We start from the raw sequence: 17,035 nt of genomic DNA, 5'->3' as shown, positions 1-17,035 counted from the left end.
GTTCGGATAAAACCAGTCCGAATTTGACTAGGGTTTTGAATGTGAATTGATGTAATTTTCTTGTAAGGAAAGCCTAGATAAATCCTTTGCTTGTACGGGAAGTCCAGCCGCCTCTTATATATGTTGGGGGTGACGGCCGATTGAAACAACACACAATCGAACAAATCAATATACTACTTTTTCATCTACGTTTTATCTCTCCACCGTTTTTCTATCTTGTTCTTCGTTGTTATTCGTGTTTGAGAGCTGCGAATCCCGAGGCTCTAGGGGTGAGCGAATCGACCTAGGGCGGCCCATAGCCGCCGCAATCCCTGACGGGGTCCCTCCCGGGTGCGCGGGGTTTCGGGTCTGCAAAAGCGCCCACCGACTGTCTTGCGTATCGCACTGTCGGTCGGGTCTCCTTCGACGTGAGCTGCGGTGCATCACCCCCGGCGTCGAGGGTACACGTGACGTGTTCGTGTGTCAACACCTACTACAGTTTTATTTAGTAGGCTAGTTCATATGCAACATTTTGATTTAGTTGATATAATTTAGTTGATTTAGTAGGCTAGTTGATTTAGTTGATTTAGTAGGCTAGTTGATTTAGTTGATTTAGAACATTTTGATTTAGTTGATTTAGTAGGCTAGTTGATTTAGTTGATTTAGAACATTTTGATTTAGTTGATTTAGTTGATTTAGAACATTTTGATTTAGTTGATTTAGTAGGCTAGTTAATTTAGTTGATTTAGAACATTTTGATTTAGTTGATTTAGTAGGCTAGTTCATTTAGTTGATTTAGAACATTTTGATTTAGTTGATTTAGTAGGCTAGTTCATTTAGTTGATTTAGTATGCACCATTTTTTTGTTATTTTTTCTGTACATGGATAGGTACGTAGTTGCTTTTGTTTTTTTAATAAGTTACTTTTTGGCAAAATGTAGGTGGTACCTTGTCATCTAATATGTTACTAGATCTTAGGATTATAATTGTCCATCAAATTGCTTCTCGCGGAAGAACCAAAAATGGTGCCACCACCACCACCACTATGTCGACTGTGCAAGTCAAGGTGCGTCAGCAGCCTTGCAACTGGCAAGCTGTTCGGCATCTACTTCCAGTCGAGTTTTCGTCATGCGGCGGTAAGAAATTAGATGAAATGTAATAACTATTTTATTTTTAGTGTTGGCATTACTGCATTGTGTCATTTTGCTTATTTTACACAGATCGTCCCATGCAATGTGAGGTTGAAATTCAACAAGATGACAGGAGACACTGTGACATTTGAGGCTCCTGGGGGGCCATACACTATGGAGGTCGAGAAAGGACACAATATGTCGCAGATTGGAGGAGATGGATGGGCCCGTTTCGTCTCTCGCATGCGTCTTACTAATGGTGAGTTGGTCAGCTTCTCCTTCAGAGCAGAAATACCCAAGTTGGCTGTCATTTATCTCAACCTGGTGGAAGATGATGAAGATGACGAAGATGATGAAGATAATGAGGACCCACTCGATGAAGATGATGAGGACCCACTTCTTGAAGCCATCGTAGCTCAAAGAACAAGGCTGAGCGAGGAGGAGGTGTCCAACATGTGGGACATAATTCCGCCACGTGCTGACTTTGTCAGGGTGCCATTCGTGACCCGCCTGACAAGTACCATGGTTGATCGACATGATATGGTATGTTATACTTACGAATGCAAATTATCCGATGAAATACTTAGTGTACAGTCCAATCATATGGTATGTTGTGTAGAATCTAGTCGATGATATGTTTTAGTGTAGAGTTCGATCACATGCTTATTAGTGTAGAATCTAAGGAAACTATTAATAGTGTAGATAATCCATATGTACTTATTTGCGAGGCTATTTATTAACTGAAATGTTTTTCTTATTCAGAAATTGGCAAAGAGCATATCTGTGAGTTATGGTATCGAGCCTGATGAAGAAGGCTCAGCTGGACTACGCCTTACTACAAGGGGCTCCGTCACAACCTGTACTTATCGCGTGGACACGGACGGTCGCACACACTTAAACTCGGTTGGGTGGAAGAAGGGGCGGAGCGGAGCTCGAAGTCAAGCCCTTCCGCGCTTCCTTATGATTCTCCAACTTAGAGGTCCTCTCCTTCCCCATCCTTTCAAGCAGTTCAGGCGTCGAGTGGAGAATGGGAGGTGAGTTCGATGAAATGACTGGAAAGGGAAAAGGGGATCTGAAAAATTAACCTAGCCTCCCTCTGTTTTATACCCTCGAGTAAATCTGCCCACGCAAGCCATGACTGTCGATCCAAGCATCCGACGACGCCTGCAAACTTCACTGCGCAGAGAAATTGGGACGGTTGGTGCAATTTCGTGCAAAAATCGAGGCGTCACGCCCACCTTCCCCATGATCCGCGGAGTTTACTCAGGGGCGTGCTCGCGAAATCCTGATCATGCGAATTTTTCCAATGATCAATTTGATTGATACTTGAAGGATATATTTCTAAAGATACACACTTGGTCCGCCCGAGATCTGTTGGGACGTCCTCGCTCACTCAGACAGACGTTCAAAAATTTCAACTGTAGTCATCTTAAGGACTGCTATAGGATGAGATCAACGCACCTCTACGGATTAATTGGCCCTTCTTCTAGGCTCCAAGGCATAAATTTCATGAACTTGGACATGGAGCCAGCATGTGTCGGCATTCCTCTAGGATGATGAGTGGCATCTTGTCGAAGAGTCATACCGCACGCTAGCATCGCTGCTCGGGTTTTCATGGCACGTCCACACTCGGACCACTAGTCGGTCTCCTCCAGGAGATGTACGAGTGCCACCAAGTTTTCCCTCATGGTCACATATCCTCGATCAGTCGGGAAGCACCTAGTCCAGAATCCGTTGTAGTTCTTTTTAGATCTCAGCTGACTAAAGCTTGACGATGGAGCTCGAGTACCTATTTAGTAATCGGGACAAATCAAGTCTTTAGTGAATTTCTTCTACAAAACTTTAAACAATTCGACGGCTAATATTGGGGTCACCTACTATGGGTAGGGTCATAGTACATGCATCTTGGATGTTACATCAGGCCCCACATCAACAAGCATTAAGACCTCCAGGCCACAAGCACATTCAAATGATCATCAAGCTCATTCCATTCGGATGTCATTCATCCACTCAGACATAATTCGTCCACTCAGATGCTGGCTATCCATTCGGAGACCATTCCATCAACTTGGCTATCCCACCAGCACTCGGACAAGGGAGATGAACAACCAACATGGAATCTGGAGCATCCACAGGCGCACGTCTATGAGTGTTACTAGCAATCAATGTTTCAGTTAGCAATAGTAACGCTTGTAATAACCTTGACTCATCAATCCCCCTATAACATAGCAAGACAAAGGGGAAGCACACTCTATATAAGCTACCCTGTAGCACTTTGACAGGGGTTCGCATTCTCTGTAATCTTCCATATGCAAGGAAAAAACAGCTCCACAACTCGAGACATAGGGTCCTTATCTCCACCGTGAGGGGCCTGAACTCATAAACTCTTGTGTAACATCTTTGCCGTAGCAAGACCACACTCCTTTACCCTACCCCTCTTCTACTGTTAGAATCGTTCCCACGACAGCTGTGTTGCTGGACAGGGCGGCCACGTGTATGAGGTGGTTGTACGGTATATGGTTTAGGATTTTTTTTTTGTTTTTAGTTAAACGGTCGAAATGTCGACCTTTTTATGTAAATTATGACCTAATTTTAATGAAATCCGCCATGTTTGCATGATTTTTGTCCGGTTAGTTTAAATAGTTATTGAAATGTATACAGACAATGTTGGATGGCTGGCTCCCATATCAGTGTCCGCGGACTGGTCCCCCTGTTTGCGGACAGATGCCAGATCAAATTTGTGGGTCAACAATGAAGATGCCCAGTGTGTTCTGTTGTGAAATGCAGCTACCTCGGGTATATCCCTCGGTTTTTCTTGGACTGGCGTCATGCCAACCTCCTCTCTTTCTTTCACTTTCCAGTCTCTTCTCCACTTTTAATCTATCTCAATCCCATCTTGTTTTCCCTTCTCCTTCTCTTCCTTCCCAATCCCTATGAGCTCCTCCTGTTTCTCTCCATCTGCCAACATGGATGGCACTAACAGTCAACATAAGGGGCAGTTAGAAGAAACGGCAGATCGGATTACGCTCCCCCAAAATCCGCAGCCTTCTGCGGGTTGCTGGAATGGCAAGTCAGATCCACAGCGGTTTCTTCTCTGGAGTTCAACATGCAGGCTCTGTCTATCAAAGAGCCAGAAATTCTTCAAGTGCAGGCGGAGCAGGAGATGCAAGAACTAGGGGAAGATGCAGAGTATAATATTCTTATGACTCTTGCGTCTACAGGAGGCCCTCCCAGAGTTCTGTCATTGCAAGCAGTGCAACAATCCATGGCTAGAGCGTGGAAGAACAACTACTACGGGATTTCTTAGTTTTCAAGGTATATCCTTGTGGCTCATTTCCGTTCTCTAGATGCTGCGATGTTTGTTATTACTAGACAATCGTGGAGCATGGGATCAGATAATTTTCTGTTGGAATGGATGGATCCAGAGGATGAAATAAAAAGTATTGAGGATTACCGGTTTAGCTCAATATATGTTACTGTCAGAGTTTATGGGATACCCAGAAGGTTCAGATCCAAAGCTTTGCTTGGTTCCATTCTGGAAAGTCTAGGTGAATTGTCTGAATTCCATCCAATAAATCAAGCGATGTTATTTGCTAGACAAGAGTACATTTGGGGTACAATCAAATTTTAGATTCAAAGATCAGTTAGAGATAAGGTGTGGGTCACATTCAACAAAGATTTAGCTGGTTGGGCTTATCTTTTCTATGAGAGAATTGGCAGAATCTGTACTTTTTGTGGAGTGATGTTTCACAGTGTGCAACATTGCAAGATCAGAAACAATATTCTCATGTCAAGATGCAGAATTAAGTTAACAGCAGAGGAAGTAGAGCCTAATAGATATGGAGAATGGATGACTAATGCGGAATTTATTCCACAGAACTTGAAGCAAAATATGAACTGTAATGCTGACAATTTCTCTTCTTTTAGGAGTCCGCAGCTGGAAAGGTTACAACGACGGTTTATTAAGGATCCAAAACAGATAGGAAAGAAGGCAGAGCAAACATACCTTCTCTCAAAGAAACATAATGACATGTCTAGAGGGAAGATCAACGAACAAATCATGAGACTTGAAGCAAGGCCATCAGCTCAATCTATCCCTGTACCACTCCATTACAGCCTGCAAGATGACGTTGGTCAATAGTTGCCACAGAAGGATCAGCTTGCTACAAATATATTTAAGGATAATGCTAGTAACACAACACTGATGGCCTCTCATGTTCCTGTGTCTGCATCCTCTGTCTCACTTTGTCAGCAAGCTCTTCCTAAAGGAATTTCTCATCCAGAAATCCCCAGTTCTAATAATGTCTCGCCTCCTTTTAAATCCTGTCCTAAGAGAGCTTGCGACTCAATTCTTGGATCGTCTCCTCCTCCAGCAAAGAGGCAGCCCATTTTAGGACAGGAAATTGATGGATCGACTTAGGCTCCATCGAGTGATGTTGGAGTTGTTCTTGTTACTGTGCCCCAGGTTAACCCTTGTCCAAGTTTGCTTGGAGCTCCACCTGCTGGTCAGCTTATACACCGTCTTCAAGATGTACCTGCTGCTACCGTTCATGCTACCAATCAAACTCTTGCTGATGGAATAGCTTCTTCTGATGGTGATGTGGTGCCCAAATATAGCAATCGACATAGATCTAAAAGCAGCCGCTGGGATGTTCCTCCCTCAAGGGGGTCTGGAGATACGCGATGACATCATCATGTGCCTCTTCGCTCTTGCACTGGGACTGATGTGGAGAAACGGCACCGTGTTGTTACTCATGTTGGTAGCGGCCTTTACTTGGGTAAAAACAGGGCAGACACTCAACTTGGTGGTTCTTCTCAACCATATGCCAATAAGGATGGAGAGACCTATGATCCATGGCCCATTCGCACACCATCACCGACAAGCAGTGCAGACACAATCAACTCTCTTCGGGGCAGTTTCTCTCCTCCTGTCCTGGATCACAACTACTATATGGGTGTGGATACTGATTCTCACACTGATGCTAAAATAGCTCAGACTGCAATGGAAACTCTAACTGAGATTAGCACCCTTCGCCAATGTAGCACAATGAAACTCGGGCAGGATCATACTAGTCAGAGCATGGGTGTTGATTTAACGAATTGGGCAGCGGCGCATGGCCCTAACGCGCCTCGGGCGCCATGAAAGCCATTGCCTGGAACTGTCGAGGCATGGGCCGGAGCCTCGGCAATGATCGTATGATGTTTCTGGCCAATCTCATCCGTTCCACTAAAGCTTAGGTAATTTTTGAATCTAAAATTAAATCCTCTAAAGTTCGTCCTTGTGATCTTGTTAATCGTTTTGACATTGATGATAGTATTGTAGTTCCTTCAAGAGGATCGTCATGGGGGCTTTGGCTGATGTGGACAGATGAGCTTAAGGTTACTGTTTATAGCGCGTCGTTTCACTCCATCCTAGCTAACGTTGTTCATGTAGCTTCAGGTGTACAGTTTTGTCTTGTGTGTATCTATGGAGATCCTTATCATTGTCAAACTAGTACTATATGGAATCAGGTTGCCTCTTTTGTGTATGATAACTTAGGAAAGCCAATGATCTGTATGGGTGATATGAATGACATCATGTATGATATGGACAAGTGCGATGATAATGTTAATTAGTATAGGATGTCTGCTTTTTGTGCTTTAATTAAAAATTGTGGCTTCTTTGACATTGGCTATAGCGGTCCGGCCTACACTTGGCGCAATAGGCAACACACTGCAAATCCTATTTATCAATGTTTAGATCGATGTTTGGTTAATCCGGATTGGTGTGCTTGCTATCCAAATACGAAAGTGCTTAATTTACCTATCATTCTTAGTGATCACGCGCCTATCTTGATTTCCACTGAGGGCCGATTTTATAAACCTAAGCAATCCTTTAAATTGAGAATTGGTGGCTGCTTGAGAAAAATTTCCATGCTCATGCTAAGGCAGCCCGGAATAGTACCAGGTCAGCCTCTTTTTCTGCCAGGACTTACTCTCTTGCAGGATCATTAAAGAGATGGTGCAAGAAGAAAAAACCTATTCATCAGGAGTTAAAAGACATTGAGGGACAAATCAATCAGATTCAATTAAAGCCTCTTCCCAACAAGATCATACTCAAGAGAGCGCACTCGCAATCAGGTATGAGCAGAATCTCTCTAAGCTAAATCAGTTTTATAAACAAAGAGCAAAGAAACCTTGGGCTAAGGATGGAGATAGAAATACCAGATTTTTTCTATCAATCTATTCTTAAGAGAAGAAAAAAGAACACTATTGTTTCCATTAAGAATGAAAATGATGTTATACATTTTAAGCCAAGTCAAATTGCTAACACTTTTGTGAACTATTTCAGATACATCTTTTCTTCTCCTAACAGCAACATGGGCAGACCTTTTCTTGCAACTCAGCCTCTAATACAATCAGATGATTTCACTTATTCCGTACCAGATAAGCAGGAAATCTTGCAGATTCTCAAGGATATGAAGCTAAATGCATCACCTAGCCCTGATGGTTTCAATGTGGAGTTTTACCTTGCAACCTAGGATTGGATTGGGGATGACGTTGCTGCCTTGGTTACCATGTTCTATCGTATAGGTATCTTACCCCCACATATTAGTGATACAAATATTGTTCTCATTCCTAAAAGGCTGGTTCCTCAAGTTCCTACTGACTATAGACCCATTAGCCTTTGTAATGTCATCTATGAAATTATTGCTAAATCTTTGGCTAATAGGCTCAAACCTCACTTGCCTGATTATATTGATCCCTCTCAGCAAGCTTTTATCGAAGGGCGTAGAATTAGTGATAACATTATAATTGTGCAAGATATCATTCATTCATTTGCCCTTAACTCTTGGAAACAACAGACCTTCATGCTTAAAATTGATCTTGCTAAAGCTTTTGATCGTATTGAATGGAATTTCATCGTTTCGGCTCTCTCACGTAAAGGGTTGCATGCTCACTTCATTAATCTTATCTATGCATGCATTTCTACTCCAATTTTTTCTGTCATCGTTAATGGCCAAGCCACTCAGAGACTCAAAAGTGATAGGGGTATAAGACAGGGTTGTCCTCTTTCTCCCTATCTTTTTGTGCTTGCCATCAATGAACTTTCTCTGGCTCTTAATGATGCTATGGCTGCTAACAACCTTGAAGGCATCATGCTTGGACAAAATTGCCCTCCAGTCCACTCCTTACTTTTTGCAGATGATCTACTGGTGTGTGGAAAAGCTAGCTTGCAGGAAGCTCGTACCATGGCTCATATCATTCACCATTTCTGCACTTCTTCGGGTCAGACTCCAAAATGGTCCAAGTCTTCTATACTTTTTAGTGCTCAGGTTAACCAGTGTGTTGTCTTGGATATTAAAAGCATCTTTCCTGCTCCTTCCATGGATGAGAACTTCACCCACCTAGGACACCCTTTGATTCTCCCTGCCAAGAATAGAACTATTGCTTACAATTTTGTTCTGGATAAATTTATGGCTAAGCTTCCTTGCTATAAAGCTAATATGCTTTCTCATGCGGCTAGATTGGAGCTCATTAGATCTGTTTTTTCGGCCATTCCGGTTTATTATATGTCTAATATTTTGTTCACCAAGAAATTTATTGCCAAACTTTCTGCTATCATTAGAACCCTTTGGTGGACAGGAATCAGAGAAGATAATCCCACTAGAAGTCTTTGTCTGAGGGCCTGGAAAGACATCTGCACGTCAAAAAAATAGGGTGGCTTGGGAATAAGAAACCTTCAAGCCATGAATCAAGGTCTTATCCTAGCCTCTAGCTTGGAGAATTGCCAACTCTCCCAGCTCACATCTACATCTTGTTCTTAAGTCCAAATATTTTTGGGACTCTTCTTTTTGGACTGCCACCTCTAGCGCTCCAAAATCGGCCTTCTGGTCCTCCATTCTCAAGATGCTCCCTAAACTCAAAGCTCACTCCTTCTATCAGATCACTCAAGGAAAATTTTCCATTTGGAGTACTCCCTGGTGCCCAGCTTGGACTAATATCTACAATCATCTCATTATTCAACCTACAAACTTTACTTATCCTGCTCAAGTCAAAGATCTTCGGCTGTAAGGACAGAAAGCCTAGAACAATGTTCTCATCTATTCTCTTTTTCAAGAACCCACAACCTCTGTTATTACTCAAACCAAGATCATTCAAGATGACTGTGATGATATTCTTTGTTGGGATCTCACTCCTAATGGTAAGTGTAACACCAAAAGTACTTACAAACTGTGCTTGCAGGACATTCAAATCCAACCAAGAAATCAGCCTACACAGATTTCTCACCTTGTGAAAGATTTGCTTAATCAAGTCTGCAAGCAAAAGCATATGGTGCCAAGGGTCCAAACATTTCCATGGAGACTTCTTAGAAAAGCCCTTCCTACAGGTTGCAGAGCTAGCCGTTTTTCTAGGCATATTACTAAAGCATGTTGTCGTTGTTTGCAAGCTGAGGATGAAATGCATCTTTTTTTTCCTATGTCCGTTTGTGAGACTATCTTGGTTTGCTCATCCTTGGTATCTTAGGACAGATCTTCTTACAGAGAATCATCATTCTATGCAAAATATTATTTATGCTTTGCTCAGTATGAATCACCCTTATGCATCGATCCCAAACGTTTTCAACTTCTTATGGTGCATTTGAAAATCAAGAAATGATTGTCTGCTAGGAAATGTACTTTCCCTCATCAGGTACATCTTGTTGCGCTGGCCATGCGTGAATGCAACACTGTCCAAGAGGCTCCTCCTCACAATCCTAATTCTACTACCCATGCTCATATTAACAGGGACAACAGTTTGGTGCTACAAGAAGGCTGCACCATTAGGTCTGATCTTCTAATCTCAGGAGCCAAAATATTCTCTGACGCTTCTTTCAAATGTTCAAAAATTTCAGGTTTATCAAATGGAGTTGCAGCTACGGGCATTGGAGTTTTTCTCAATATTTTGCAGGACAATAGAAGTATCCAAGTTCAGATTCAAGCATCCGCACCACTAACTTCGTCACCTCTACAAGCAGAAGCACAAGCTCTTCTTCTTGCTGCCAAAGCAGCGCAAATCTTACAAGTCGAGCAGCCGACGTTTCTCACCGACAATCTTTCTCTTGCCAAGGCGGCGGCGAACAGGAATGTAACAGCAGATTCCACTCCTTGGTGATTAGAGAATCTCTTGCTGATTTCTACAGGACTACCCAAAATCTACACCTGCATGTGTTTCATATATCTAGAGAAATAAATGGAATTGCACACAATGTAGCTCATCAGGTTCTTAGTCGCTCTTTGGAACCTGTCTATAGTTGTTTCGGTTCAGCTCACAGGAACAAAATATGCCCTGTCATTTCTAGTCTTTCTACCTTAAATTTACAGGGTTTTGTACTCCATGCTATACAATGTTTTTGAGTTGAATGAATTTGGCGCTGAGGGCGCCTTTCCCCGTTCAAAAAAAAACCCGTAACGTTGGTGCTCAGGTTGGTAACGAGGTATCCACCAGAGAGAACTCAACATCGATCGAAGAGGACTGTTGTTCCCAGAGCCAGTAACGGCACCGGCGGCCCCCTTCCTCGCCACCCGCCACTCCGTCACCAATGGCCCCCTCCCTGCTGTGCTTGATGGCTAGCCACCTTCTCTTCACGGGCTCGTCCTCGAGCTCCTCCTCAGCCGCCCCCCCTTTGGATCTGACTCCGACCGCTCATCTCCTCCCCCCTTGTCTGTCTCACCTGAGATCCATGGTGGTGTTGGTTGTGGGCTTGACTTTCGATCCCCTTGGGCAGGGCGCTCCAGTTGGACCATGTGTGTCGAGTGTAGCCGACGGCGGCTAGCCATGGCAAACGAAGCGGAACAGGAGCACTCTACATTGGGCCGGTGCCGTGTCCCCTCCGCTTCGCGCCCTGTGGTGCACATCCTTCCCCACCTTCTGGCCATTGGCGTCTCGCATCCACGCCTGGATCCATGGCTGCTGCTACAGTTGCAGTGACCGTGAGCACACCCGCCGCCTCTGCACTGACGAGACGCTCCGCGTCCTATCCGATGCGGCGTGGCGAGCCACCACTTCAGGGACTGCAAGCCGCTGCAAAGTCCCACTTCGTAGGGCGCGTCGCCTCGTCTGCCGCCTACCATCTGTCGGTAGTTGACCATGACCGAGATGCGCGTTCGCCATCGCAAAAATTCCAAGCATTTAGGCTTGGGCTCAAGGAGTCTGAGTGGCTCGCCAAGGAGAAGGCCGCCATTTTATTCTTTCTTTTATTTTTTTTCTTCTTCCGAGAAAAAACACGGCGAAAGCCGAGCGGCTTGGCTAGGAGCAGGCTCGTGCCTCCCGGAATCTGGCCAGGTTCCCCTCCTTGCCCTTATTTGACGGTGGCACCACTACCGATGATGACGACGCACCTCTAGCTGCAGATGCATACGCCGAGGAGTACTACCGACCGCACCTCGATGGACGCCAAGGGGAAGGGCCCGACGAGGAAGTCGTAAACTCCGACACCTTCCTAATCGTATTTATCATAGACCGTAGCTAGTTTATCAAACTATCTAATCTAATGTGAACATGTTTTATGTCCGGCTGTACTGAACTTGCTATTCCGATGCTATCGTGTGTGTTAAATTTAGCTATGTTGTGTTGATGTACGTTGCATGGATTTGATAGTTTGATATGAGCAAAGCGGCTGAGGATACAGACAAATGAGGGATAGCCGGGAGCAGTTCGCGAGCGGGACGCGTCCGCAAACAAATGGGCGCTCGTATCAGGCAATTCCGGTTGTAGATGTTGTTAGTGTAAGTACAAAAGGATTGCAAGAACTCCAATCACCGCAAGTCAAATATACACGGATCTCTCGCCTCTTGTATCTTCTTAATACTGCTGCTAGCTAGTAGGTTACTGACCTTCCTCGGTTAGTCAACCGCCCTTCCTTTTCTTTCTTGGAATCAGTTAGAGAAAGGCAACAGCACTAACTGCTCCAAGCCCCAACTCACTCGTGTCCAAAACCATGCACCACAAGGTCCACATCTGATCAGCACGTACCCGCAACCGTTGTGTTCCCCTCAAGATTAAGAGAGTTCTTTATTTGGCCCATTCTTAAAATTTAGTTTCCTTTTTGACCCAGCAAATTGTTTTCTTTCCTATTTAACACTCAAGCTTCACTTTTGTGCCTTATGTGACACTTTCATCATTTTTCCTATTCAGACGTGTTAACTGGCACATGCAAAGACAATTTTGCCTCCGGTGATAGTATGTCATTAGAAAAAAGGGTAGAGGAGGGGCGTGAACAAACAAAAAATATGACGAAGTACACCTGTGTTGTGTCCGGTTAGATACATGTGTACATGTGTACGTTCGTGCGGCCATCAAACCAGCTACTCCTTCCGATTCATATTACTTGTCGCTCGAACAGATGTATCTAGACGCATTTTAGTGTTTAGATACATCCGTTTGAGCGACAACTAATATGAACCAAAGGGAGTAGCTTTTATTTTTGTTTTTTCAGGGTATCAAACCAACACCATGCGGTAAGTGTGGCAAAAGCAATCTCAAATTGACCCAAAGATGGCATCAAACCAGCTAGCTATTGCGTGTGTTTCCTGTGTGTGCAGCTAGCCGGATCGATCAAGCAAGGGATTTTTTTTCAAAACTATAAGCATTTTATAGCAAATTCAGAAACTATAGCAAATAATGGAGAAAAATCAAAACTAGCATCCCGTTGGCCACGCGTAGGCCGAAAAGAGTGTTTTCGGCCTCCCTTCGACCGAAATGGACTTTTCGGCCTTGCCTTGGCCAAAAAGATGCATACTTGGGCCGAAAAGAACTTTTTGTCAGGAGTAGGCCGAAAAGTCCATTTTGATCAGGAGTAGGCCGAAAAGTCCTTTTTGAACAGAAGTAGTCCGAAAAGTTCCTTGGACCCATCTTTTCACGTTAATGGTTGACCGAAGTAGCATGACTCCACTCTTTGGGTTACGTTAGGCCGAAGCGATTTTTTTTTAAATTTTGGTTTATAAATACTATGCAACCATTGCCCATCTTAGACATTGAAAAAATATATTTTTGCGCAACCCTTTTCCCTCAATATTTTCCCGCCACCCGTTTTCCGCCAACCCCTTCCCGTCATATGTTCCTGCCACCCGTTTCCCGCCAACCCCTTCCCGCCATATATTCCCGCCAACCCTTTCCCGCCATACCACAGTATACCATTAAATAAATTCTTCATATTTAAAAAAATCATGTTTCTCAAAATCTTTTCCCTTTCTTTAAATGTATATAAAAATTAATTTTTTATATAAATACATTAGCCAGATGCTATCCTATTTGGCTGGGAACACATATATCCCATTTTTTAATATGAAGAATTTATTTAATGATATACTGTAGTATGGCGGGAAAGGGTTGGCGGGAAGGGGTTGGCGGGAAACGGATGGCGGGAAGGGGTTGGCGGGAAATGGATGGCGGGAAAGAGTTGACGGGGAAATATTGAGGGGAAAGGGTTGCGCGAAAATATTTTTTTTCAGTGTCTAAGATGGACAATGGTTGCATAGTATTTACATACCAAAATTTAAAAAAAAAATCGCTTCGGCCTAACGTAAGCCGAAGAATGGAGCCATGCAACTTCGGTCAACCATTAACGTGAAAAGGTGGGCCCAAGGGACTTTTCGGCCTACTCCTGATCAAAAAGGACTTTTCGGCCTACTCCTGACCAAAACGGTTTTTTCGGTCCAGGTACGCACCTTTTCGGCCAAGGCAAGGCCGAAAAGTCCATTTCGGCCAAAGGGAGGCCGAAAACACCCTTTTTGGCCCACGCGTGGCCGATGGGGTGCTAGTTTTGATTTTTTCTGCACTCTTTGCTATAATTTCCAAATTTGCTATAAAATACGTTATAATTTTAAAAAAATCCAAGCAAGGGTCGATTAGTCCGCTGTTTTATACGTGCGTGAGATGCTTCTGTCTATGGCCAGTGTACGTACGTGTGTGGCGTACGTAGCTAGCTTTGCTAGTCTCGGTCGGAAGTTGCTTCGTCCTTTATCGTCATGGCGAAATTACTAATTAACATGTACTTGTTGTAAAGAACACCCCACTTTCTCAGGTCATGACAAGTGGCGCATATGCAGCGCGCCACTTGTCGCAACCTGGGAGTTTTCCTTTTTTCGTAGATTCGTTTATTCAAATCTTTTAAACCGTGCATCCAAATCTCGAACTGTTTTCATCATTGGATTTCTCGCGTCGAAATCTTCAAAACTAGATCCCATGTTGATAGATTTTAACAAACTTTTTTTTCACGAAAAAACTGGACGAACAAAACCGAGCGAAAAAACCGAACCGGGAGCATGTTTTTTTCCTTTTCGAAAGAGGCACGCCCGTGCCTCTCGCAAAATCACAACCGTGCCTCTCGTTGAAGTAAAACCGTGACTCTCGTGTAAGGAAAAAAACAGAAAACGCGTTTTTTTCCGTTTCCGAGAGGCATGGCCATGACTCTCGCGAAAGCACAACCGTGCCTCTCGCGAAAGCAAAACCGTGACTCTCGCGAAAGAAAAAAAACAGAAAACGCGTATTTTTCCCCCTTTCCGAGAGGCACGGCCGTGACTTTCGCGTAAGCACAATCGTGCCTCTCGCGGAAGCAAAACCGTGACTCTCACGAACGAAAATAAACAGAAAACGTGTTTTGTTTTTCCCTTTCCGAGAGGCACGGCCGTGACTCTCACGAAAGTACAACCGTGCCTCTCGTGAAAGCAAAACCGTGACTCTCGCAAAAAAAATAGAAAACGCGTATTTTTTCCGTTTCCGAGAGGCACGGCCGTGACTCTCGCTAAAGCACAACGTGCCTCTCGCGAAAGAAAAACCGTGACTTCCACGAAAGAAAAAAAAAAAGAAAACGTGTTTTTTTGCAAATTTTTTATTTTGATCGAAAAGCTAAAAAATACAGAGGGAAAACGAAAACATTGAAAAAACCCGGAAAAAAACCGTTTAAAAAGCCGAAAACGCATGTGAAAAAATAAAAAAACAAAATCCGAAGAAAGCGTCCAGAATGTAACACGTATCAAATGGCTGAGAGCGCGCCAAGTGACGTTGATCGTTACGAGGCTTCTAAAAAACGCTCGTTAACTAGTTGCTCCCTCGTCATGGTCGCGCGCTGCCGTAGCTGAAGTACTCGCGTAATCTGTACTGGGCCAACACAACCCACCACGTATCGCAGCTTGATCCCTGAGAGCCCATCTGTATCGCAATGGCATGTGCGTGTGCAGCACTTGGGGCATGAACACATATATGCGACATGACCTATTGACATGCCGCGTTCTATCTTATCATACGCTAGATTAATGTGTACAAATTTATATGCTATAGTAGAGGCTAAATGGGTCGTCACTGTTCCACACATCGTATTATTATTATTATTAGTCATATAAATAATCTTTTTTTTACTTATTCAAACATGACAAAATATTTTACATTACCTTTGTGTTTGCATGTAAATAATCTGTTCACATACTGCATTAAAGGTAAAATAATCATTTTAGATCAGACTTAACACCGTTACTAGCCAAAACGGACGAAAGTGTGAACAAAATAAAGTTTGGGTGTAAAAAGGAGAGAAAACAAAATTCTGGATCAAAAAGGGAACCAAACTTTAAAAAGCGCCAAATAAAGAATTCTCTCCAAGATTAAGAGTGAGCAATACGGCAATACCAGTAGATCGACTTGGTCCGTACGTTCCGCAGAAACTGCGTCGATCTCCAGACGTAGTCCATGCAATGACACAAGTGGCTGCGAGACCGCGAAGGTTCTTTATGAGTAGTAGCTGGTGACTGTTCACCAGCTAGTAGCGCTGCAAAATAATTTAACCCTAGCGCTGGAGGTGTCAGTTAAACCGCCGACAAATCATGCGTAGTCTGGGGCAACCACGACTGCATGTGCACCTGCTACATTGCACTGGCTAGTTGTGGCGCCGTGGTTCAGGGACGATGGCTATGATAGTAGAATCGTTGACATTGCAGAGAGAGAGAGAGAGTTGATGTGATTGTAATTAAACCTAAGTATGCTTGAATAATAATTAAGATGCTTGCAAGCTGTTGCTAGACAGTGGACGTTTTAACCAAACCATATAATTAGGAAATATTGCAACCCACTCTTTGGCGTGGTCCAGAACTTCATACCGACACTGAAACTTGCCGGTGAATTCACCTGTAGTATTTTATTTTTCAAAACGGATGCAAAAGATTTGCCTCATCTGTTAAAGTACAGGGGAATAGAGTTTTGTAGAGTTACACAAGGCCGAAGTACGGCATGACAATTACTCGCGCGATATAATTTTCTCTAATTGGTTAGCCCCTGCAGTAACCCATAGGTTGGCCTCATCTCTATCTCTACTACTAAAAAGAACGTAAGGTTCCCATTTCACATCTCTTTCGTCTAACCTTCCATATATACGTCCCATTTTTTTCTTATCCTCTTTGATTTTTTTCCTCCCATATTTGATTTTTCTCCCATCCATTCAATTGTCCTATATTTATTATCTTACCAAAATAAACACATATTTTGTTGGCAACTCATTAAATTCTTACCAAATAAGCGCTTAACAATAAAATCGCAGATAAATCATGGTGATTGCATACAAAGATTTGATAAGATTTTAGCGTATCAATATAAGAATATACATGGCTTCTCAAAAACATTAATACAATAATAGACGTGCAGTCAGGGGCTAATCTACTAGAATGTTTATACTCCCGTTGCAACGCACGGGCAATTTTCTAGTCTATAATAAGCTTGAGAAGGATTGACGGTGGCGTCCCTTTGTGGCGGAAGACTCTAGCGTTCCTTTCTGGACCCTTCTGACTAGCACCTTGAGGATTCCCTCCTCTCTTGGTGGGACAAGCGCACCAATTCGAGCATTCCAGATCGCCGAGCGATGGCCTCCCTTACCATGCTCGTATCCTGGACAATCTGTAGTATTTCTCAACAGCGTAAGTT

The sequence above is a fragment of the Triticum aestivum genome, chromosome 7A, assembly GCF_018294505.1.
Source record: "Triticum aestivum cultivar Chinese Spring chromosome 7A, IWGSC CS RefSeq v2.1, whole genome shotgun sequence".
Classification (NCBI taxonomy): domain Eukaryota; kingdom Viridiplantae; phylum Streptophyta; class Magnoliopsida; order Poales; family Poaceae; genus Triticum; species Triticum aestivum.
The sequence above is the reverse complement of the archived record's forward strand: the minus strand, read 5'-3'. Positions refer to the sequence as shown.